Source organism: Salmo salar, unplaced genomic scaffold (assembly GCF_965601325.2).
Source record: "Salmo salar unplaced genomic scaffold, fSalSal1 ptg000293l, whole genome shotgun sequence".
In the NCBI taxonomy this organism is placed as follows: Eukaryota; Metazoa; Chordata; class Actinopteri; order Salmoniformes; family Salmonidae; genus Salmo; species Salmo salar.
This window is the reverse complement of record NW_027675346.1, coordinates 1,687,958-1,706,003: the sequence shown is the minus strand read 5'-3', so window position 1 is coordinate 1,706,003 and position 18,046 is coordinate 1,687,958. Positions and strand designations below refer to the sequence as shown.

General features: G+C 43.4%; 45 non-coding genes and 4 pseudogenes across 45 annotated transcripts; all 49 read right to left on the bottom strand.

The window, feature by feature from the left end:
- Positions 1–370: 370 nt before the first annotated feature.
- Positions 371–489, bottom strand: LOC145872836 (5S ribosomal RNA). The gene has a single exon (XR_014388467.1). It is a non-coding gene; the product is annotated as a 5S ribosomal RNA (ribosomal RNA).
- A 139-nt stretch (positions 490–628) lies between these two features.
- On the bottom strand, positions 629–747 carry LOC145872834 (5S ribosomal RNA). The gene has a single exon (XR_014388465.1). It is a non-coding gene; the product is annotated as a 5S ribosomal RNA (ribosomal RNA).
- A 409-nt stretch (positions 748–1,156) lies between these two features.
- LOC145872833 (5S ribosomal RNA) lies at positions 1,157–1,275 on the bottom strand. Its single transcript, XR_014388464.1, has one exon. It is a non-coding gene; the product is annotated as a 5S ribosomal RNA (ribosomal RNA).
- Positions 1,276–1,414: 139 nt separating this feature from the next.
- LOC145872832 (5S ribosomal RNA) lies at positions 1,415–1,533 on the bottom strand. The gene has a single exon (XR_014388463.1). It is a non-coding gene; the product is annotated as a 5S ribosomal RNA (ribosomal RNA).
- A 409-nt stretch (positions 1,534–1,942) lies between these two features.
- LOC145872831 (5S ribosomal RNA) lies at positions 1,943–2,061 on the bottom strand. The gene has a single exon (XR_014388462.1). It is a non-coding gene; the product is annotated as a 5S ribosomal RNA (ribosomal RNA).
- Positions 2,062–2,200: 139 nt separating this feature from the next.
- LOC145872830 (5S ribosomal RNA) lies at positions 2,201–2,319 on the bottom strand. The gene has a single exon (XR_014388461.1). It is a non-coding gene; the product is annotated as a 5S ribosomal RNA (ribosomal RNA).
- A 409-nt stretch (positions 2,320–2,728) lies between these two features.
- Positions 2,729–2,847, bottom strand: LOC145872829 (5S ribosomal RNA). Its single transcript, XR_014388460.1, has one exon. It is a non-coding gene; the product is annotated as a 5S ribosomal RNA (ribosomal RNA).
- Positions 2,848–2,986: 139 nt separating this feature from the next.
- On the bottom strand, positions 2,987–3,105 carry LOC145872828 (5S ribosomal RNA). The gene has a single exon (XR_014388459.1). It is a non-coding gene; the product is annotated as a 5S ribosomal RNA (ribosomal RNA).
- A 409-nt stretch (positions 3,106–3,514) lies between these two features.
- Positions 3,515–3,633, bottom strand: LOC145872827 (5S ribosomal RNA). The gene has a single exon (XR_014388458.1). It is a non-coding gene; the product is annotated as a 5S ribosomal RNA (ribosomal RNA).
- A 409-nt stretch (positions 3,634–4,042) lies between these two features.
- On the bottom strand, positions 4,043–4,161 carry LOC145868958 (5S ribosomal RNA). Its single transcript, XR_014384953.1, has one exon. It is a non-coding gene; the product is annotated as a 5S ribosomal RNA (ribosomal RNA).
- A 139-nt stretch (positions 4,162–4,300) lies between these two features.
- Positions 4,301–4,419, bottom strand: LOC145868390 (5S ribosomal RNA). The gene has a single exon (XR_014384386.1). It is a non-coding gene; the product is annotated as a 5S ribosomal RNA (ribosomal RNA).
- A 409-nt stretch (positions 4,420–4,828) lies between these two features.
- On the bottom strand, positions 4,829–4,947 carry LOC145875105 (5S ribosomal RNA). The gene has a single exon (XR_014390739.1). It is a non-coding gene; the product is annotated as a 5S ribosomal RNA (ribosomal RNA).
- Positions 4,948–5,086: 139 nt separating this feature from the next.
- On the bottom strand, positions 5,087–5,205 carry LOC145870599 (5S ribosomal RNA). The gene has a single exon (XR_014386596.1). It is a non-coding gene; the product is annotated as a 5S ribosomal RNA (ribosomal RNA).
- A 139-nt stretch (positions 5,206–5,344) lies between these two features.
- Positions 5,345–5,463, bottom strand: LOC145872826 (5S ribosomal RNA). Its single transcript, XR_014388457.1, has one exon. It is a non-coding gene; the product is annotated as a 5S ribosomal RNA (ribosomal RNA).
- Positions 5,464–5,872: 409 nt separating this feature from the next.
- LOC145875104 (5S ribosomal RNA) lies at positions 5,873–5,991 on the bottom strand. Its single transcript, XR_014390738.1, has one exon. It is a non-coding gene; the product is annotated as a 5S ribosomal RNA (ribosomal RNA).
- Positions 5,992–6,130: 139 nt separating this feature from the next.
- LOC145870598 (5S ribosomal RNA) lies at positions 6,131–6,249 on the bottom strand. Its single transcript, XR_014386595.1, has one exon. It is a non-coding gene; the product is annotated as a 5S ribosomal RNA (ribosomal RNA).
- Positions 6,250–6,388: 139 nt separating this feature from the next.
- LOC145872825 (5S ribosomal RNA) lies at positions 6,389–6,507 on the bottom strand. The gene has a single exon (XR_014388456.1). It is a non-coding gene; the product is annotated as a 5S ribosomal RNA (ribosomal RNA).
- Positions 6,508–6,916: 409 nt separating this feature from the next.
- LOC145872823 (5S ribosomal RNA) lies at positions 6,917–7,035 on the bottom strand. The gene has a single exon (XR_014388454.1). It is a non-coding gene; the product is annotated as a 5S ribosomal RNA (ribosomal RNA).
- A 409-nt stretch (positions 7,036–7,444) lies between these two features.
- Positions 7,445–7,563, bottom strand: LOC145868956 (5S ribosomal RNA). Its single transcript, XR_014384951.1, has one exon. It is a non-coding gene; the product is annotated as a 5S ribosomal RNA (ribosomal RNA).
- Positions 7,564–7,702: 139 nt separating this feature from the next.
- Positions 7,703–7,821, bottom strand: LOC145868389 (5S ribosomal RNA). Its single transcript, XR_014384385.1, has one exon. It is a non-coding gene; the product is annotated as a 5S ribosomal RNA (ribosomal RNA).
- Positions 7,822–8,230: 409 nt separating this feature from the next.
- On the bottom strand, positions 8,231–8,349 carry LOC145875103 (5S ribosomal RNA). The gene has a single exon (XR_014390737.1). It is a non-coding gene; the product is annotated as a 5S ribosomal RNA (ribosomal RNA).
- A 139-nt stretch (positions 8,350–8,488) lies between these two features.
- On the bottom strand, positions 8,489–8,607 carry LOC145870597 (5S ribosomal RNA). Its single transcript, XR_014386594.1, has one exon. It is a non-coding gene; the product is annotated as a 5S ribosomal RNA (ribosomal RNA).
- A 139-nt stretch (positions 8,608–8,746) lies between these two features.
- On the bottom strand, positions 8,747–8,865 carry LOC145872822 (5S ribosomal RNA). Its single transcript, XR_014388453.1, has one exon. It is a non-coding gene; the product is annotated as a 5S ribosomal RNA (ribosomal RNA).
- Positions 8,866–9,274: 409 nt separating this feature from the next.
- Positions 9,275–9,393, bottom strand: LOC145875102 (5S ribosomal RNA). Its single transcript, XR_014390736.1, has one exon. It is a non-coding gene; the product is annotated as a 5S ribosomal RNA (ribosomal RNA).
- A 139-nt stretch (positions 9,394–9,532) lies between these two features.
- On the bottom strand, positions 9,533–9,651 carry LOC145870596 (5S ribosomal RNA). Its single transcript, XR_014386593.1, has one exon. It is a non-coding gene; the product is annotated as a 5S ribosomal RNA (ribosomal RNA).
- A 139-nt stretch (positions 9,652–9,790) lies between these two features.
- LOC145872821 (5S ribosomal RNA) lies at positions 9,791–9,909 on the bottom strand. The gene has a single exon (XR_014388452.1). It is a non-coding gene; the product is annotated as a 5S ribosomal RNA (ribosomal RNA).
- A 409-nt stretch (positions 9,910–10,318) lies between these two features.
- LOC145868955 (5S ribosomal RNA) lies at positions 10,319–10,437 on the bottom strand. Its single transcript, XR_014384950.1, has one exon. It is a non-coding gene; the product is annotated as a 5S ribosomal RNA (ribosomal RNA).
- Positions 10,438–10,576: 139 nt separating this feature from the next.
- On the bottom strand, positions 10,577–10,695 carry LOC145868388 (5S ribosomal RNA). Its single transcript, XR_014384384.1, has one exon. It is a non-coding gene; the product is annotated as a 5S ribosomal RNA (ribosomal RNA).
- A 409-nt stretch (positions 10,696–11,104) lies between these two features.
- LOC145875101 (5S ribosomal RNA) lies at positions 11,105–11,223 on the bottom strand. Its single transcript, XR_014390735.1, has one exon. It is a non-coding gene; the product is annotated as a 5S ribosomal RNA (ribosomal RNA).
- Positions 11,224–11,362: 139 nt separating this feature from the next.
- Positions 11,363–11,481, bottom strand: LOC145870595 (5S ribosomal RNA). The gene has a single exon (XR_014386592.1). It is a non-coding gene; the product is annotated as a 5S ribosomal RNA (ribosomal RNA).
- Positions 11,482–11,620: 139 nt separating this feature from the next.
- LOC145875087 (5S ribosomal RNA) lies at positions 11,621–11,739 on the bottom strand. The gene has a single exon (XR_014390721.1). It is a non-coding gene; the product is annotated as a 5S ribosomal RNA (ribosomal RNA).
- Positions 11,740–11,878: 139 nt separating this feature from the next.
- LOC145868071 (5S ribosomal RNA) lies at positions 11,879–11,997 on the bottom strand. Its single transcript, XR_014384065.1, has one exon. It is a non-coding gene; the product is annotated as a 5S ribosomal RNA (ribosomal RNA).
- Positions 11,998–12,136: 139 nt separating this feature from the next.
- Positions 12,137–12,255, bottom strand: LOC145870804 (uncharacterized; annotated as a pseudogene).
- A 409-nt stretch (positions 12,256–12,664) lies between these two features.
- Positions 12,665–12,783, bottom strand: LOC145872820 (5S ribosomal RNA). Its single transcript, XR_014388451.1, has one exon. It is a non-coding gene; the product is annotated as a 5S ribosomal RNA (ribosomal RNA).
- A 139-nt stretch (positions 12,784–12,922) lies between these two features.
- Positions 12,923–13,041, bottom strand: LOC145872819 (5S ribosomal RNA). Its single transcript, XR_014388450.1, has one exon. It is a non-coding gene; the product is annotated as a 5S ribosomal RNA (ribosomal RNA).
- Positions 13,042–13,450: 409 nt separating this feature from the next.
- On the bottom strand, positions 13,451–13,569 carry LOC145872817 (5S ribosomal RNA). The gene has a single exon (XR_014388448.1). It is a non-coding gene; the product is annotated as a 5S ribosomal RNA (ribosomal RNA).
- A 409-nt stretch (positions 13,570–13,978) lies between these two features.
- LOC145868954 (5S ribosomal RNA) lies at positions 13,979–14,097 on the bottom strand. Its single transcript, XR_014384949.1, has one exon. It is a non-coding gene; the product is annotated as a 5S ribosomal RNA (ribosomal RNA).
- A 139-nt stretch (positions 14,098–14,236) lies between these two features.
- LOC145868387 (5S ribosomal RNA) lies at positions 14,237–14,355 on the bottom strand. Its single transcript, XR_014384383.1, has one exon. It is a non-coding gene; the product is annotated as a 5S ribosomal RNA (ribosomal RNA).
- A 409-nt stretch (positions 14,356–14,764) lies between these two features.
- LOC145875100 (5S ribosomal RNA) lies at positions 14,765–14,883 on the bottom strand. The gene has a single exon (XR_014390734.1). It is a non-coding gene; the product is annotated as a 5S ribosomal RNA (ribosomal RNA).
- A 139-nt stretch (positions 14,884–15,022) lies between these two features.
- LOC145869933 (5S ribosomal RNA) lies at positions 15,023–15,141 on the bottom strand. Its single transcript, XR_014385929.1, has one exon. It is a non-coding gene; the product is annotated as a 5S ribosomal RNA (ribosomal RNA).
- Positions 15,142–15,280: 139 nt separating this feature from the next.
- LOC145875085 (5S ribosomal RNA) lies at positions 15,281–15,399 on the bottom strand. The gene has a single exon (XR_014390719.1). It is a non-coding gene; the product is annotated as a 5S ribosomal RNA (ribosomal RNA).
- A 139-nt stretch (positions 15,400–15,538) lies between these two features.
- On the bottom strand, positions 15,539–15,657 carry LOC145868069 (5S ribosomal RNA). The gene has a single exon (XR_014384063.1). It is a non-coding gene; the product is annotated as a 5S ribosomal RNA (ribosomal RNA).
- Positions 15,658–15,796: 139 nt separating this feature from the next.
- LOC145870803 (uncharacterized) lies at positions 15,797–15,915 on the bottom strand (annotated as a pseudogene).
- Positions 15,916–16,324: 409 nt separating this feature from the next.
- On the bottom strand, positions 16,325–16,443 carry LOC145875037 (5S ribosomal RNA). The gene has a single exon (XR_014390671.1). It is a non-coding gene; the product is annotated as a 5S ribosomal RNA (ribosomal RNA).
- A 139-nt stretch (positions 16,444–16,582) lies between these two features.
- Positions 16,583–16,701, bottom strand: LOC145868068 (5S ribosomal RNA). The gene has a single exon (XR_014384062.1). It is a non-coding gene; the product is annotated as a 5S ribosomal RNA (ribosomal RNA).
- Positions 16,702–16,840: 139 nt separating this feature from the next.
- LOC145870801 (uncharacterized) lies at positions 16,841–16,959 on the bottom strand (annotated as a pseudogene).
- Positions 16,960–17,368: 409 nt separating this feature from the next.
- Positions 17,369–17,487, bottom strand: LOC145875454 (5S ribosomal RNA). Its single transcript, XR_014391090.1, has one exon. It is a non-coding gene; the product is annotated as a 5S ribosomal RNA (ribosomal RNA).
- Positions 17,488–17,626: 139 nt separating this feature from the next.
- Positions 17,627–17,745, bottom strand: LOC145870784 (uncharacterized; annotated as a pseudogene).
- A 139-nt stretch (positions 17,746–17,884) lies between these two features.
- On the bottom strand, positions 17,885–18,003 carry LOC145867379 (5S ribosomal RNA). Its single transcript, XR_014383372.1, has one exon. It is a non-coding gene; the product is annotated as a 5S ribosomal RNA (ribosomal RNA).
- Positions 18,004–18,046: the final 43 nt, after the last annotated feature.

Sequence of the window (18,046 nt, the reverse complement as noted above, 5' to 3'; positions counted from 1 at the left end):
AGTGTGATAAACAGACATTGCATTTTCACCAATTAGATAAGCAGCTTGAACTTTGTGTCACTGAAAAAGTAGAAGAAATTACAAACACTGTTCCCATCACTTTTTACCACAGGTAGTTGGATAAAATACAAACTTTATTTCCTTTCATCATTTGAACAGGGCAAAGGAGCACAAAGCACACACAAGCTGCATTCAGCAACAATATTCTTGTTTGTCTTATAAATACAAGGCAGATGCTAATTGAAAACACAAGGAAATTTGATCCTATTAAAAAGGCAGGAAGCTGCATTTAGTCAATTCATCATTAAATGCTTACTACAAGGCAGTGTTGCTGATGAAATAGTGCAGGGGCACACCCTCGTGGACAAAATGCTTACAGCACCTGGTATTCCCAGGCGGTCTCCCATCCAAGTACTAACCAGGCCCGACCCTGCTTAGCTTCCGAGATCAGACGAGATCGGGCGTACCCAGGCTGGTATGGCCGTAAGCGAGAAACAAGCTCTTGCTACAACATATATAGTCAAAGTGAGTCTGATAAAACAGACATTTAGTCAATTCATCATTAAATGCTTAATACAAGGCAGTGTTGCTGATGAAATAGTGCAAGAGCACACCCTCGTGGACAAAATGCTTACAGCACCTGGTATTCCCAGGCGGTCTCCCATCCAAGTACTAACCAGGCCCGACCCTGCTTAGCTTCCGAGATCAGACGAGATCGGGCGTACCCAGGCTGGTATGGCCGTAAGCGAGAAGCAATCTCTTGCTACAACATATATAGTCAAAGTGAGTGTGATAAACAGACATTGCATTTTCACCAATTAGATAAGCAGCTTGAACTTTGTGTCACTGAAAAAGTAGAAGAAATTACAAACACTGTTCCCATCACTTTTTAGCACAGGTAGTTGGATAAAATACAAACTTTATTTCCTTTCATCATTTGAACAGGGCAAAGGAGCACAAAGCACACACAAGCTGCATTCAGCAACAATATTCTTGTTTGTCTTATAAATACAAGGCAGATGCTAATTGAAAACACAAGGAAATTTGATCCTATTAAAAAGGCAGGAAGCTGCATTTAGTCAATTCATCATTAAATGCTTACTACAAGGCAGTGTTGCTGATGAAATAGTGCAGGGGCACACCCTCGTGGACAAAATGCTTACAGCACCTGGTATTCCCAGGCGGTCTCCCATCCAAGTACTAACCAGGCCCGACCCTGCTTAGCTTCCGAGATCAGACGAGATCGGGCGTACCCAGGCTGGTATGGCCGTAAGCGAGAAACAAGCTCTTGCTACAACATATATAGTCAAAGTGAGTCTGATAAAACAGACATTTAGTCAATTCATCATTAAATGCTTAATACAAGCCAGTGTTGCTGATGAAATAGTGCAAGAGCACACCCTCGTGGACAAAATGCTTACAGCACCTGGTATTCCCAGGCGGTCTCCCATCCAAGTACTAACCAGGCCCGACCCTGCTTAGCTTCCGAGATCAGACGAGATCGGGCGTACCCAGGCTGGTATGGCCGTAAGCGAGAAACAATCTCTTGCTACAACATATATAGTCAAAGTGAGTGTGATAAACAGACATTGCATTTTCACCAATTAGATAAGCAGCTTGAACTTTGTGTCACTGAAAAAGTAGAAGAAATTACAAACACTGTTCCCATCACTTTTTAGCACAGGTAGTTGGATAAAATACAAACTTTATTTCCTTTCATCATTTGAACAGGGCAAAGGAGCACAAAGCACACACAAGCTGCATTCAGCAACAATATTCTTGTTTGTCTTATAAATACAAGGCAGATGCTAATTGAAAACACAAGGAAATTTGATCCTATTAAAAAGGCAGGAAGCTGCATTTAGTCAATTCATCATTAAATGCTTACTACAAGGCAGTGTTGCTGATGAAATAGTGCAGGGGCACACCCTCGTGGACAAAATGCTTACAGCACCTGGTATTCCCAGGCGGTCTCCCATCCAAGTACTAACCAGGCCCGACCCTGCTTAGCTTCCGAGATCAGACGAGATCGGGCGTACCCAGGCTGGTATGGCCGTAAGCGAGAAACAATCTCTTGCTACAACATATATAGTCAAAGTGAGTCTGATAAAACAGACATTTAGTCAATTCATCATTAAATGCTTAATACAAGGCAGTGTTGCTGATGAAATAGTGCAAGAGCACACCCTCGTGGACAAAATGCTTACAGCACCTGGTATTCCCAGGCGGTCTCCCATCCAAGTACTAACCAGGCCCGACCCTGCTTAGCTTCCGAGATCAGACGAGATCGGGCGTACCCAGGCTGGTATGGCCGTAAGCGAGAAACAATCTCTTGCTACAACATATATAGTCAAAGTGAGTGTGATAAACAGACATTGCATTTTCACCAATTAGATAAGCAGCTTGAACTTTGTGTCACTGAAAAAGTAGAAGAAATTACAAACACTGTTCCCATCACTTTTTACCACAGGTAGTTGGATAAAATACAAACTTTATTTCCTTTCATCATTTGAACAGGGCAAAGGAGCACAAAGCACACACAAGCTGCATTCAGCAACAATATTCTTGTTTGTCTTATAAATACAAGGCAGATGCTAATTGAAAACACAAGGAAATTTGATCCTATTAAAAAGGCAGGAAGCTGCATTTAGTCAATTCATCATTAAATGCTTACTACAAGGCAGTGTTGCTGATGAAATAGTGCAGGGGCACACCCTCGTGGACAAAATGCTTACAGCACCTGGTATTCCCAGGCGGTCTCCCATCCAAGTACTAACCAGGCCCGACCCTGCTTAGCTTCCGAGATCAGACGAGATCGGGCGTACCCAGGCTGGTATGGCCGTAAGCGAGAAACAAGCTCTTGCTACAACATATATAGTCAAAGTGAGTCTGATAAAACAGACATTTAGTCAATTCATCATTAAATGCTTAATACAAGGCAGTGTTGCTGATGAAATAGTGCAAGAGCACACCCTCGTGGACAAAATGCTTACAGCACCTGGTATTCCCAGGCGGTCTCCCATCCAAGTACTAACCAGGCCCGACCCTGCTTAGCTTCCGAGATCAGACGAGATCGGGCGTACCCAGGCTGGTATGGCCGTAAGCGAGAAGCAATCTCTTGCTACAACATATATAGTCAAAGTGAGTGTGATAAACAGACATTGCATTTTCACCAATTAGATAAGCAGCTTGAACTTTGTGTCACTGAAAAAGTAGAAGAAATTACAAACACTGTTCCCATCACTTTTTAGCACAGGTAGTTGGATAAAATACAAACTTTATTTCCTTTCATCATTTGAACAGGGCAAAGGAGCACAAAGCACACACAAGCTGCATTCAGCAACAATATTCTTGTTTGTCTTATAAATACAAGGCAGATGCTAATTGAAAACACAAGGAAATTTGATCCTATTAAAAAGGCAGGAAGCTGCATTTAGTCAATTCATCATTAAATGCTTACTACAAGGCAGTGTTGCTGATGAAATAGTGCAGGGGCACACCCTCGTGGACAAAATGCTTACAGCACCTGGTATTCCCAGGCGGTCTCCCATCCAAGTACTAACCAGGCCCGACCCTGCTTAGCTTCCGAGATCAGACGAGATCGGGCGTACCCAGGCTGGTATGGCCGTAAGCGAGAAACAATCTCTTGCTACAACATATATAGTCAAAGTGAGTGTGATAAACAGACATTGCATTTTCACCAATTAGATAAGCAGCTTGAACTTTGTGTCACTGAAAAAGTAGAAGAAATTACAAACACTGTTCCCATCACTTTTTAGCACAGGTAGTTGGATAAAATACAAACTTTATTTCCTTTCATCATTTGAACAGGGCAAAGGAGCACAAAGCACACACAAGCTGCATTCAGCAACAATATTCTTGTTTGTCTTATAAATACAAGGCAGATGCTAATTGAAAACACAAGGAAATTTGATCCTATTAAAAAGGCAGGAAGCTGCATTTAGTCAATTCATCATTAAATGCTTACTACAAGGCAGTGTTGCTGATGAAATAGTGCAGGGGCACACCCTCGTGGACAAAATGCTTACAGCACCTGGTATTCCCAGGCGGTCTCCCATCCAAGTACTAACCAGGCCCGACCCTGCTTAGCTTCCGAGATCAGACGAGATCGGGCGTACCCAGGCTGGTATGGCCTTAAGCGAGAAACAATCTCTTGCTACAACATATATAGTCAAAGTGAGTCTGATAAAACAGACATTTAGTCAATTCATCATTAAATGCTTAATACAAGGCAGTGTTGCTGATGAAATAGTGCAAGAGCACACCCTCGTGGACAAAATGCTTACAGCACCTGGTATTCCCAGGAGGTCTCCCATCCAAGTACTAACCAGGCCCGACCCTGCCTAGCTTCCGAGATCAGACGAGATCGGGCGTACCCAGGCTGGTATGGCCGTAAGCGAGAAACAATCTCTTGCTACAACATATATAGTCAAAGTGAGTGTGATAAACAGACATTGCATTTTCACCAATTAGATAAGCAGCTTGAACTTTGTGTCACTGAAAAAGTAGAAGAAATTACAAACACTGTTCCCATCACTTTTTAGCACAGGTAGTTGGATAAAATACAAACTTTATTTCCTTTCATCATTTGAACAGGGCAAAGGAGCACAAAGCACACACAAGCTGCATTCAGCAACAATATTCTTGTTTGTCTTATAAATACAAGGCAGATGCTAATTGAAAACACAAGGAAATTTGATCCTATTAAAAAGGCAGGAAGCTGCATTTAGTCAATTCATCATTAAATGCTTACTACAAGGCAGTGTTGCTGATGAAATAGTGCAGGGGCACACCCTCGTGGACAAAATGCTTACAGCACCTGGTATTCCCAGGCGGTCTCCCATCCAAGTACTAACCAGGCCCGACCCTGCTTAGCTTCCGAGATCAGACGAGATCGGGCGTACCCAGGCTGGTATGGCCGCAAGCGTGAAACAATCTCTTGCTACAACATATATAGTCAAAGTGAGTCTGATAAAACAGACATTTAGTCAATTCATCATTAAATGCTTAATACAAGGCAGTGTTGCTGATGAAATAGTGCAAGAGCACACCCTCGTGGACAAAATGCTTACAGCACCTGGTATTCGCAGGCGGTCTCCCATCCAAGTACTAACCAGGCCCGACCCTGCTTAGCTTCCGAGATCAGACGAGATCGGACGTACCCAGGCTGATATGGCCGTATGCGAGAAACAATCTCTTGCTACAACATATATAGTCAAAGTGAGTCTGATAAAACAGACATTTAGTCAATTCATCATTAAATGCTTACTACAAGGCAGTGTTGCTGATGAAATAGTGCAAGAGCACACCCTCGTGGACAAAATGCTTACAGCACCTGGTATTCCCAGGCGGTCTCCCATCCAAGTACTAACCAGGCCCGACCCTGCTTAGCTTCCGAGATCAGACGAGATCGGGCGTACCCAGGCTGGTATGGCCGTAAGCGAGAAACAATCTCTTGCTACAACATATATAGTCAAAGTGAGTGTGATAAACAGACATTGCATTTTCACCAATTAGATAAGCAGCTTGAACTTTGTGTCACTGAAAAAGTAGAAGAAATTACAAACACTGTTCCCATCACTTTTTAGCACAGGTAGTTGGATAAAATACAAACTTTATTTCCTTTCATCATTTGAACAGGGCAAAGGAGCACAAAGCACACACAAGCTGCATTCAGCAACAATATTCTTGTTTGTCTTATAAATACAAGGCAGATGCTAATTGAAAACACAAGGAAATTTGATCCTATTAAAAAGGCAGGAAGCTGCATTTAGTCAATTCATCATTAAATGCTTACTACAAGGCAGTGTTGCTGATGAAATAGTGCAGGGGCACACCCTCGTGGACAAAATGCTTACAGCACCTGGTATTCCCAGGCGGTCTCCCATCCAAGTACTAACCAGGCCCGACCCTGCTTAGCTTCCGAGATCAGACGAGATCGGGCGTACCCAGGCTGGTATGGCCGCAAGCGTGAAACAATCTCTTGCTACAACATATATAGTCAAAGTGAGTCTGATAAAACAGACATTTAGTCAATTCATCATTAAATGCTTAATACAAGGCAGTGTTGCTGATGAAATAGTGCAAGAGCACACCCTCGTGGACAAAATGCTTACAGCACCTGGTATTCGCAGGCGGTCTCCCATCCAAGTACTAACCAGGCCCGACCCTGCTTAGCTTCCGAGATCAGACGAGATCGGACGTACCCAGGCTGATATGGCCGTATGCGAGAAACAATCTCTTGCTACAACATATATAGTCAAAGTGAGTCTGATAAAACAGACATTTAGTCAATTCATCATTAAATGCTTACTACAAGGCAGTGTTGCTGATGAAATAGTGCAAGAGCACACCCTCGTGGACAAAATGCTTACAGCACCTGGTATTCCCAGGCGGTCTCCCATCCAAGTACTAACCAGGCCCGACCCTGCTTAGCTTCCGAGATCAGACGAGATCGGGCGTACCCAGGCTGGTATGGCCGTAAGCGAGAAGCAATCTCTTGCTACAACATATATAGTCAAAGTGAGTGTGATAAACAGACATTGCATTTTCACCAATTAGATAAGCAGCTTGAACTTTGTGTCACTGAAAAAGTAGAAGAAATTACAAACACTGTTCCCATCACTTTTTAGCACAGGTAGTTGGATAAAATACAAACTTTATTTCCTTTCATCATTTGAACAGGGCAAAGGAGCACAAAGCACACACAAGCTGCATTCAGCAACAATATTCTTGTTTGTCTTATAAATACAAGGCAGATGCTAATTGAAAACACAAGGAAATTTGATCCTATTAAAAAGGCAGGAAGCTGCATTTAGTCAATTCATCATTAAATGCTTACTACAAGGCAGTGTTGCTGATGAAATAGTGCAGGGGCACACCCTCGTGGACAAAATGCTTACAGCACCTGGTATTCCCAGGCGGTCTCCCATCCAAGTACTAACCAGGCCCGACCCTGCTTAGCTTCCGAGATCAGACGAGATCGGGCGTACCCAGGCTGGTATGGCCGTAAGCGAGAAACAATCTCTTGCTACAACATATATAGTCAAAGTGAGTGTGATAAACAGACATTGCATTTTCACCAATTAGATAAGCAGCTTGAACTTTGTGTCACTGAAAAAGTAGAAGAAATTACAAACACTGTTCCCATCACTTTTTAGCACAGGTAGTTGGATAAAATACAAACTTTATTTCCTTTCATCATTTGAACAGGGCAAAGGAGCACAAAGCACACACAAGCTGCATTCAGCAACAATATTCTTGTTTGTCTTATAAATACAAGGCAGATGCTAATTGAAAACACAAGGAAATTTGATCCTATTAAAAAGGCAGGAAGCTGCATTTAGTCAATTCATCATTAAATGCTTACTACAAGGCAGTGTTGCTGATGAAATAGTGCAGGGGCACACCCTCGTGGACAAAATGCTTACAGCACCTGGTATTCCCAGGCGGTCTCCCATCCAAGTACTAACCAGGCCCGACCCTGCTTAGCTTCCGAGATCAGACGAGATCGGGCGTACCCAGGCTGGTATGGCCTTAAGCGAGAAACAATCTCTTGCTACAACATATATAGTCAAAGTGAGTCTGATAAAACAGACATTTAGTCAATTCATCATTAAATGCTTAATACAAGGCAGTGTTGCTGATGAAATAGTGCAAGAGCACACCCTCGTGGACAAAATGCTTACAGCACCTGGTATTCCCAGGAGGTCTCCCATCCAAGTACTAACCAGGCCCGACCCTGCCTAGCTTCCGAGATCAGACGAGATCGGGCGTACCCAGGCTGGTATGGCCGTAAGCGAGAAACAATCTCTTGCTACAACATATATAGTCAAAGTGAGTGTGATAAACAGACATTGCATTTTCACCAATTAGATAAGCAGCTTGAACTTTGTGTCACTGAAAAAGTAGAAGAAATTACAAACACTGTTCCCATCACTTTTTAGCACAGGTAGTTGGATAAAATACAAACTTTATTTCCTTTCATCATTTGAACAGGGCAAAGGAGCACAAAGCACACACAAGCTGCATTCAGCAACAATATTCTTGTTTGTCTTATAAATACAAGGCAGATGCTAATTGAAAACACAAGGAAATTTGATCCTATTAAAAAGGCAGGAAGCTGCATTTAGTCAATTCATCATTAAATGCTTACTACAAGGCAGTGTTGCTGATGAAATAGTGCAGGGGCACACCCTCGTGGACAAAATGCTTACAGCACCTGGTATTCCCAGGCGGTCTCCCATCCAAGTACTAACCAGGCCCGACCCTGCTTAGCTTCCGAGATCAGACGAGATCGGGCGTACCCAGGCTGGTATGGCCGCAAGCGTGAAACAATCTCTTGCTACAACATATATAGTCAAAGTGAGTCTGATAAAACAGACATTTAGTCAATTCATCATTAAATGCTTAATACAAGGCAGTGTTGCTGATGAAATAGTGCAAGAGCACACCCTCGTGGACAAAATGCTTACAGCACCTGGTATTCGCAGGCGGTCTCCCATCCAAGTACTAACCAGGCCCGACCCTGCTTAGCTTCCGAGATCAGACGAGATCGGACGTACCCAGGCTGATATGGCCGTATGCGAGAAACAATCTCTTGCTACAACATATATAGTCAAAGTGAGTCTGATAAAACAGACATTTAGTCAATTCATCATTAAATGCTTACTACAAGGCAGTGTTGCTGATGAAATAGTGCAAGAGCACACCCTCGTGGACAAAATGCTTACAGCACCTGGTATTCCCAGGCGGTCTCCCATCCAAGTACTAACCAGGCCCGACCCTGCTTAGCTTCCGAGATCAGACGAGATCGGGCGTACCCAGGCTGGTATGGCCGTAAGCGAGAAACAATCTCTTGCTACAACATATATAGTCAAAGTGAGTGTGATAAACAGACATTGCATTTTCACCAATTAGATAAGCAGCTTGAACTTTGTGTCACTGAAAAAGTAGAAGAAATTACAAACACTGTTCCCATCACTTTTTAGCACAGGTAGTTGGATAAAATACAAACTTTATTTCCTTTCATCATTTGAACAGGGCAAAGGAGCACAAAGCACACACAAGCTGCATTCAGCAACAATATTCTTGTTTGTCTTATAAATACAAGGCAGATGCTAATTGAAAACACAAGGAAATTTGATCCTATTAAAAAGGCAGGAAGCTGCATTTAGTCAATTCATCATTAAATGCTTACTACAAGGCAGTGTTGCTGATGAAATAGTGCAGGGGCACACCCTCGTGGACAAAATGCTTACAGCACCTGGTATTCCCAGGCGGTCTCCCATCCAAGTACTAACCAGGCCCGACCCTGCTTAGCTTCCGAGATCAGACGAGATCGGGCGTACCCAGGCTGGTATGGCCGCAAGCGTGAAACAATCTCTTGCTACAACATATATAGTCAAAGTGAGTCTGATAAAACAGACATTTAGTCAATTCATCATTAAATGCTTAATACAAGGCAGTGTTGCTGATGAAATAGTGCAAGAGCACACCCTCGTGGACAAAATGCTTACAGCACCTGGTATTCGCAGGCGGTCTCCCATCCAAGTACTAACCAGGCCCGACCCTGCTTAGCTTCCGAGATCAGACGAGATCGGACGTACCCAGGCTGATATGGCCGTATGCGAGAAACAATCTCTTGCTACAACATATATAGTCAAAGTGAGTCTGATAAAACAGACATTTAGTCAATTCATCATTAAATGCTTACTACAAGGCAGTGTTGCTGATGAAATAGTGCAAGAGCACACCCTCGTGGACAAAATGCTTACAGCACCTGGTATTCCCAGGCGGTCTCCCATCCAAGTACTAACCAGGCCCGACCCTGCTTAGCTTCCGAGATCAGACGAGATCGGGCGTACCCAGGCTGGTATGGCCGTAAGCGAGAAACAATCTCTTGCTACAACATATATAGTCAAAGTGAGTGTGATAAACAGACATTGCATTTTCACCAATTAGATAAGCAGCTTGAACTTTGTGTCACTGAAAAAGTAGAAGAAATTACAAACACTGTTCCCATCACTTTTTAGCACAGGTAGTTGGATAAAATACAAACTTTATTTCCTTTCATCATTTGAACAGGGCAAAGGAGCACAAAGCACACACAAGCTGCATTCAGCAACAATATTCTTGTTTGTCTTATAAATACAAGGCAGATGCTAATTGAAAACACAAGGAAATTTGATCCTATTAAAAAGGCAGGAAGCTGCATTTAGTCAATTCATCATTAAATGCTTACTACAAGGCAGTGTTGCTGATGAAATAGTGCAGGGGCACACCCTCGTGGACAAAATGCTTACAGCACCTGGTATTCCCAGGCGGTCTCCCATCCAAGTACTAACCAGGCCCGACCCTGCTTAGCTTCCGAGATCAGACGAGATCGGGCGTACCCAGGCTGGTATGGCCTTAAGCGAGAAGCAATCTCTTGCTACAACATATATAGTCAAAGTGAGTCTGATAAAACAGACATTTAGTCAATTCATCATTAAATGCTTAATACAAGGCAGTGTTGCTGATGAAATAGTGCAAGAGCACACCCTCGTGGACAAAATGCTTACAGCACCTGGTATTCCCAGGAGGTCTCCCATCCAAGTACTAACCAGGCCCGACCCTGCCTAGCTTCCGAGATCAGACGAGATCGGGCGTACCCAGGCTGGTATGGCCGTAAGCGAGAAACAATCTCTTGCTACAACATATATAGTCAAAGTGAGTGTGATAAACAGACATTGCATTTTCACCAATTAGATAAGCAGCTTGAACTTTGTGTCACTGAAAAAGTAGAAGAAATTACAAACACTGTTCCCATCACTTTTTAGCACAGGTAGTTGGATAAAATACAAACTTTATTTCCTTTCATCATTTGAACAGGGCAAAGGAGCACAAAGCACACACAAGCTGCATTCAGCAACAATATTCTTGTTTGTCTTATAAATACAAGGCAGATGCTAATTGAAAACACAAGGAAATTTGATCCTATTAAAAAGGCAGGAAGCTGCATTTAGTCAATTCATCATTAAATGCTTACTACAAGGCAGTGTTGCTGATGAAATAGTGCAGGGGCACACCCTCGTGGACAAAATGCTTACAGCACCTGGTATTCCCAGGCGGTCTCCCATCCAAGTACTAACCAGGCCCGACCCTGCTTAGCTTCCGAGATCAGACGAGATCGGGCGTACCCAGGCTGGTATGGCCGCAAGCGTGAAACAATCTCTTGCTACAACATATATAGTCAAAGTGAGTCTGATAAAACAGACATTTAGTCAATTCATCATTAAATGCTTAATACAAGGCAGTGTTGCTGATGAAATAGTGCAAGAGCACACCCTCGTGGACAAAATGCTTACAGCACCTGGTATTCGCAGGCGGTCTCCCATCCAAGTACTAACCAGGCCCGACCCTGCTTAGCTTCCGAGATCAGACGAGATCGGACGTACCCAGGCTGATATGGCCGTATGCGAGAAACAATCTCTTGCTACAACATATATAGTCAAAGTGAGTCTGATAAAACAGACATTTAGTCAATTCATCATTAAATGCTTACTACAAGGCAGTGTTGCTGATGAAATAGTGCAAGAGCACACCCTCGTGGACAAAATGCTTACAGCACCTGGTATTCCCAGGCGGTCTCCCATCCAAGTACTAACCAGGCCCGACCCTGCTTAGCTTCCGAGATCAGATGAGATCGGGAGTACCCAGGCTGATATGGCCGTAAGCGAGAAACAATCTCTTGCTACAACATATATAGTCAAAGTGAGTCTGATAAAACAGACATTTAGTCAATTCATCATTAAATGCTTACTACAAGGCAGTGTTGCTGATGAAATAGTGCAAGAGCACACCCTCGTGGACAAAATGCTTACAGCACCTGGTATTCCCAGGCAGTCTCCCATCAAAGTACTAACCAGGCCCGACCCTGCTTAGCTTCCGAGATCAGACGAGATCGGGCGTACCCAGGCTGGTATGGCCGTAAGCGAGAATCAATCTCTTGCTACAACATATATAGTCAAAGTGAGTCTGATAAAACAGACATTTAGTCAATTCATCATTAAATGCTTACTACAAGGCAGTGTTGCTGATGAAATAGTGCAAGAGCACACCCTCGTGGACAAAATGCTTAGAGCACCTGGTATTCCCAGGCGGTCTCCCATCCAAGTACTAACCAGGACCGACCCTGCTTAGCTTCCGAGATCAGACGAGATCGGGAGTACCCAGGCTGACATGGCCGTAAGCGAGAAACAATCTCTTGCTACAACATATATAGTCAAAGTGAGTGTGATAAACAGACATTGCATTTTCACCAATTAGATAAGCAGCTTGAACTTTGTGTCACTGAAAAAGTAGAAGAAATTACAAACACTGTTCCCATCACTTTTTAGCACAGGTAGTTAGATAAAATACAAACTTTATTTCCTTTCATCATTTGAACAGGGCAAAGGAGCACAAAGCACACACAAGCTGCATTCAGCAACAATATTCTTGTTTGTCTTATAAATACAAGGCAGATGCTAATTGAAAACACAAGGAAATTTGATCCTATTAAAAAGGCAGGAAGCTGCATTTAGTCAATTCATCATTAAATGCTTACTACAAGGCAGTGTTGCTGATGAAATAGTGCAGGGGCACACCCTCGTGGACAAAATGCTTACAGCACCTGGTATTCCCAGGCGGTCTCCCATCCAAGTACTAACCAGGCCCGACCCTGCTTAGCTTCCGAGATCAGACGAGATCGGGCGTACCCAGGCTGGTATGGCCGTAAGCGAGAAACAATCTCTTGCTACAACATATATAGTCAAAGTGAGTCTGATAAAACAGACATTTAGTCAATTCATCATTAAATGCTTAATACAAGGCAGTGTTGCTGATGAAATAGTGCAAGAGCACACCCTCGTGGACAAAATGCTTACAGCACCTGGTATTCCCAGGCGGTCTCCCATCCAAGTACTAACCAGGCCCGACCCTGCTTAGCTTCCGAGATCAGACGAGATCGGGCGTACCCAGGCTGGTATGGCCGTAAGCGAGAAGCAATCTCTTGCTACAACATATATAGTCAAAGTGAGTGTGATAAACAGACATTGCATTTTCACCAATTAGATAAGCAGCTTGAACTTTGTGTCACTGAAAAAGTAGAAGAAATTACAAACACTGTTCCCATCACTTTTTAGCACAGGTAGTTGGATAAAATACAAACTTTATTTCCTTTCATCATTTGAACAGGGCAAAGGAGCACAAAGCACACACAAGCTGCATTCAGCAACAATATTCTTGTTTGTCTTATAAATACAAGGCAGATGCTAATTGAAAACACAAGGAAATTTGATCCTATTAAAAAGGCAGGAAGCTGCATTTAGTCAATTCATCATTAAATGCTTACTACAAGGCAGTGTTGCTGATGAAATAGTGCAGGGGCACACCCTCGTGGACAAAATGCTTACAGCACCTGGTATTCCCAGGCGGTCTCCCATCCAAGTACTAACCAGGCCCGACCCTGCTTAGCTTCCGAGATCAGACGAGATCGGGCGTACCCAGGCTGGTATGGCCGTAAGCGAGAAACAATCTCTTGCTACAACATATATAGTCAAAGTGAGTGTGATAAACAGACATTGCATTTTCACCAATTAGATAAGCAGCTTGAACTTTGTGTCACTGAAAAAGTAGAAGAAATTACAAACACTGTTCCCATCACTTTTTAGCACAGGTAGTTGGATAAAATACAAACTTTATTTCCTTTCATCATTTGAACAGGGCAAAGGAGCACAAAGCACACACAAGCTGCATTCAGCAACAATATTCTTGTTTGTCTTATAAATACAAGGCAGATGCTAATTGAAAACACAAGGAAATTTGATCCTATTAAAAAGGCAGGAAGCTGCATTTAGTCAATTCATCATTAAATGCTTACTACAAGGCAGTGTTGCTGATGAAATAGTGCAGGGGCACACCCTCGTGGACAAAATGCTTACAGCACCTGGTATTCCCAGGCGGTCTCCCATCCAAGTACTAACCAGGCCCGACCCTGCTTAGCTTCCGAGATCAGACGAGATCGGGCGTACCCAGGCTGGTATGGCCTTAAGCGAGAAACAATCTCTTGCTACAACATATATAGTCAAAGTGAGTCTGATAAAACAGACATTTAGTCAATTCATCATTAAATGCTTAATACAAGGCAGTGTTGCTGATGAAATAGTTCAAGAGCACACCCTCGTGGACAAAATGCTTACAGCACCTGGTATTCCCAGGAGGTCTCCCATCCAAGTACTAACCAGGCCCGACCCTGCCTAGCTTCCGAGATCAGACGAGATCGGGCGTACCCAGGCTGGTATGGCCGTAAGCGAGAAACAATCTCTTGCTACAACATATATAGTCAAAGTGAGTGTGATAAACAGACATTGCATTTTCACCAATTAGATAAGCAGCTTGAACTTTGTGTCACTGAAAAAGTAGAAGAAATTACAAACACTGTTCCCATCACTTTTTAGCACAGGTAGTTGGATAAAATACAAACTTTATTTCCTTTCATCATTTGAACAGGGCAAAGGAGCACAAAGCACACACAAGCTGCATTCAGCAACAATATTCTTGTTTGTCTTATAAATACAAGGCAGATGCTAATTGAAAACACAAGGAAATTTGATCCTATTAAAAAGGCAGGAAGCTGCATTTAGTCAATTCATCATTAAATGCTTACTACAAGGCAGTGTTGCTGATGAAATAGTGCAGGGGCACACCCTCGTGGACAAAATGCTTACAGCACCTGGTATTCCCAGGCGGTCTCCCATCCAAGTACTAACCAGGCCCGACCCTGCTTAGCTTCCGAGATCAGACGAGATCGGGCGTACCCAGGCTGGTATGGCCGCAAGCGTGAAACAATCTCTTGCTACAACATATATAGTCAAAGTGAGTCTGATAAAACAGACATTTAGTCAATTCATCATTAAATGCTTAATACAAGGCAGTGTTGCTGATGAAATAGTGCAAGAGCACACCCTCGTGGACAAAATGCTTACAGCACCTGGTATTCGCAGGCGGTCTCCCATCCAAGTACTAACCAGGCCCGACCCTGCTTAGCTTCCGAGATCAGACGAGATCGGGCGTACCCAGGCTGATATGGCCGTATGCGAGAAACAATCTCTTGCTACAACATATATAGTCAAAGTGAGTCTGATAAAACAGACATTTAGTCAATTCATCATTAAATGCTTACTACAAGGCAGTGTTGCTGATGAAATAGTGCAAGAGCACACCCTCGTGGACAAAATGCTTACAGCACCTGGTATTCCCAGGCGGTCTCCCATCCAAGTACTAACCAGGCCCGACCCTGCTTAGCTTCCGAGATCAGATGAGATCGGGAGTACCCAGGCTGATATGGCCGTAAGCGAGAAACAATCTCTTGCTACAACATATATAGTCAAAGTGAGTCTGATAAAACAGACATTTAGTCAATTCATCATTAAATGCTTACTACAAGGCAGTGTTGCTGATGAAATAGTGCAAGAGCACACCCTCGTGGACAAAATGCTTACAGCACCTGGTATTCCCAGGCAGTCTCCCATCAAAGTACTAACCAGGCCCGACCCTGCTTAGCTTCCGAGATCAGACGAGATCGGGCGTACCCAGGCTGGTATGGCCGTAAGCGAGAATCAATCTCTTGCTACAACATATATAGTCAAAGTGAGTCTGATAAAACAGACATTTAGTCAATTCATCATTAAATGCTTACTACAAGGCAGTGTTGCTGATGAAATAGTGCAAGAGCACACCCTCGTGGACAAAATGCTTAGAGCACCTGGTATTCCCAGGCGGTCTCCCATCCAAGTACTAACCAGGACCGACCCTGCTTAGCTTCCGAGATCAGACGAGATCGGGAGTACCCAGGCTGACATGGCCGTAAGCGAGAAACAATCTCTTGCTACAACATATATAGTCAAAGTGAGTGTGATAAACAGACATTGCATTTTCACCAATTAGATAAGCAGCTTGAACTTTGTGTCACTGAAAAAGTAGAAGAAATTACAAACACTGTTCCCATCACTTTTTAGCACAGGTAGTTAGATAAAATACAAACTTTATTTCCTTTCATCATTTGAACAGGGCAAAGGAGCACAAAGCACACACAAGCTGCATTCAGCAACAATATTCTTGTTTGTCTTATAAATACAAGGCAGATGCTAATTGAAAACACAAGGAAATTTGATCCTATTAAAAAGGCAGGAAGCTGCATTTAGTCAATTCATCATTAAATGCTTACTACAAGGCAGTGTTGCTGATGAAATAGTGCAAGAGCACACCCTCGTGGACAAAATGCTTACAGCACCTGGTATTCCCAGGCGGTCTCCCATCCAAGTACTAACCAGGCCCGACCCTGCTTAGCTTCCGAGATCAGATGAGATCGGGCGTACCCAGGCTGATATGGCCGTAAGCGAGAAACAATCTCTTGCTACAACATATATAGTCAAAGTGAGTCTGATAAAACAGACATTTAGTCAATTCATCATTAAATGCTTACTACAAGGCAGTGTTGCTGATGAAATAGTGCAAGAGCACACCCTCGTGGACAAAATGCTTACAGCACCTGGTATTCCCAGGCAGTCTCCCATCAAAGTACTAACCAGGCCCGACCCTGCTTAGCTTCCGAGATCAGACGAGATCGGGCGTACCCAGGCTGGTATGGCCGTAAGCGAGAATCAATCTCTTGCTACAACATATATAGTCAAAGTGAGTCTGATAAAACAGACATTTAGTCAATTCATCATTAAATGCTTACTACAAGGCAGTGTTGCTGATGAAATAGTGCAAGAGCACACCCTCGTGGACAAAATGCTTAGAGCACCTGGTATTCCCAGGCGGTCTCCCATCCAAGTACTAACCAGGACCGACCCTGCTTAGCTTCCGAGATCAGACGAGATCGGGAGTACCCAGGCTGACATGGCCGTAAGCGAGGAACAATCTCTTGCTACAACATATATAGTCAAAGTGAGTGTGATAAACAGACATTGCATTTTCACCAATTAGATAAGCAGCTTGAACTTTGTGTCACTGAAAAAGTAGAAGAAATTACAAACACTGTTCCCATCACTTTTTAGCACAGGTAGTTAGATAAAATACAAACTTTATTTCCTTTCATCATTTGAACAGGGCAAAGGAGCACAAAGCACACACAAGCTGCATTCAGCAACAATATTCTTGTTTGTCTTATAAATACAAGGCAGATGCTAATTGAAAACACAAGGAAATTTGATCCTATTAAAAAGGCAGGAAGCTGCATTTAGTCAATTCATCATTAAATGCTTACTACAAGGCAGTGTTGCTGATGAAATAGTGCAAGAGCACACCCTCGTGGACAAAATGCTTACAGCACCTGGTATTCCCAGGCGGTCTCCCATCCAAGTACTAACCAGGTCCGACCCTGCTTAGCTTCCGAGATCAGACGAGATCGGGCGTACCCAGGCTGGTATGGCCGTAAGCGAGAAACAATCTCTTGCTACAACATATATAGTCAAAGTGAGTCTGATAAAACAGACATTTAGTCAATTCATCATTAAATGCTTACTACAAGGCAGTGTTGCTGATGAAATAGTGCAAGAGCACACCCTCGTGGACAAAATGCTTACAGCACCTGGTATTCCCAGGCGGTCTCCCATCCAAGTACTAACCAGGCACGACCCTGCTTAGCTTCCGAGATCAGACGAGATTGGGCTTACCCAGGCTGGTATGGCCGTAAGCGAGAAACAATCTCTTGCTACAACATATATAGTCAAAGTGAGTCTGATAAAACAGACATTTAGTCAATTCATCATTAAATGCTTACTACAAGGCAGTGTTGCTGATGAAATAGTGCAAGAGCACACCCTCGTGGACAAAATGCTTACAGCACCTGGTATTCCCAGGCGGTCTCCCATCCAAGTACTAACCAGGCCCGACCCTGCTTAGCTTCCGAGATCAGACGAGATCGGGCGTACCCAGGCTGATATGGCCGTAAGCGAGAAACAATCTCTTGCTACAACATATATAGTCAAAGTGAGTC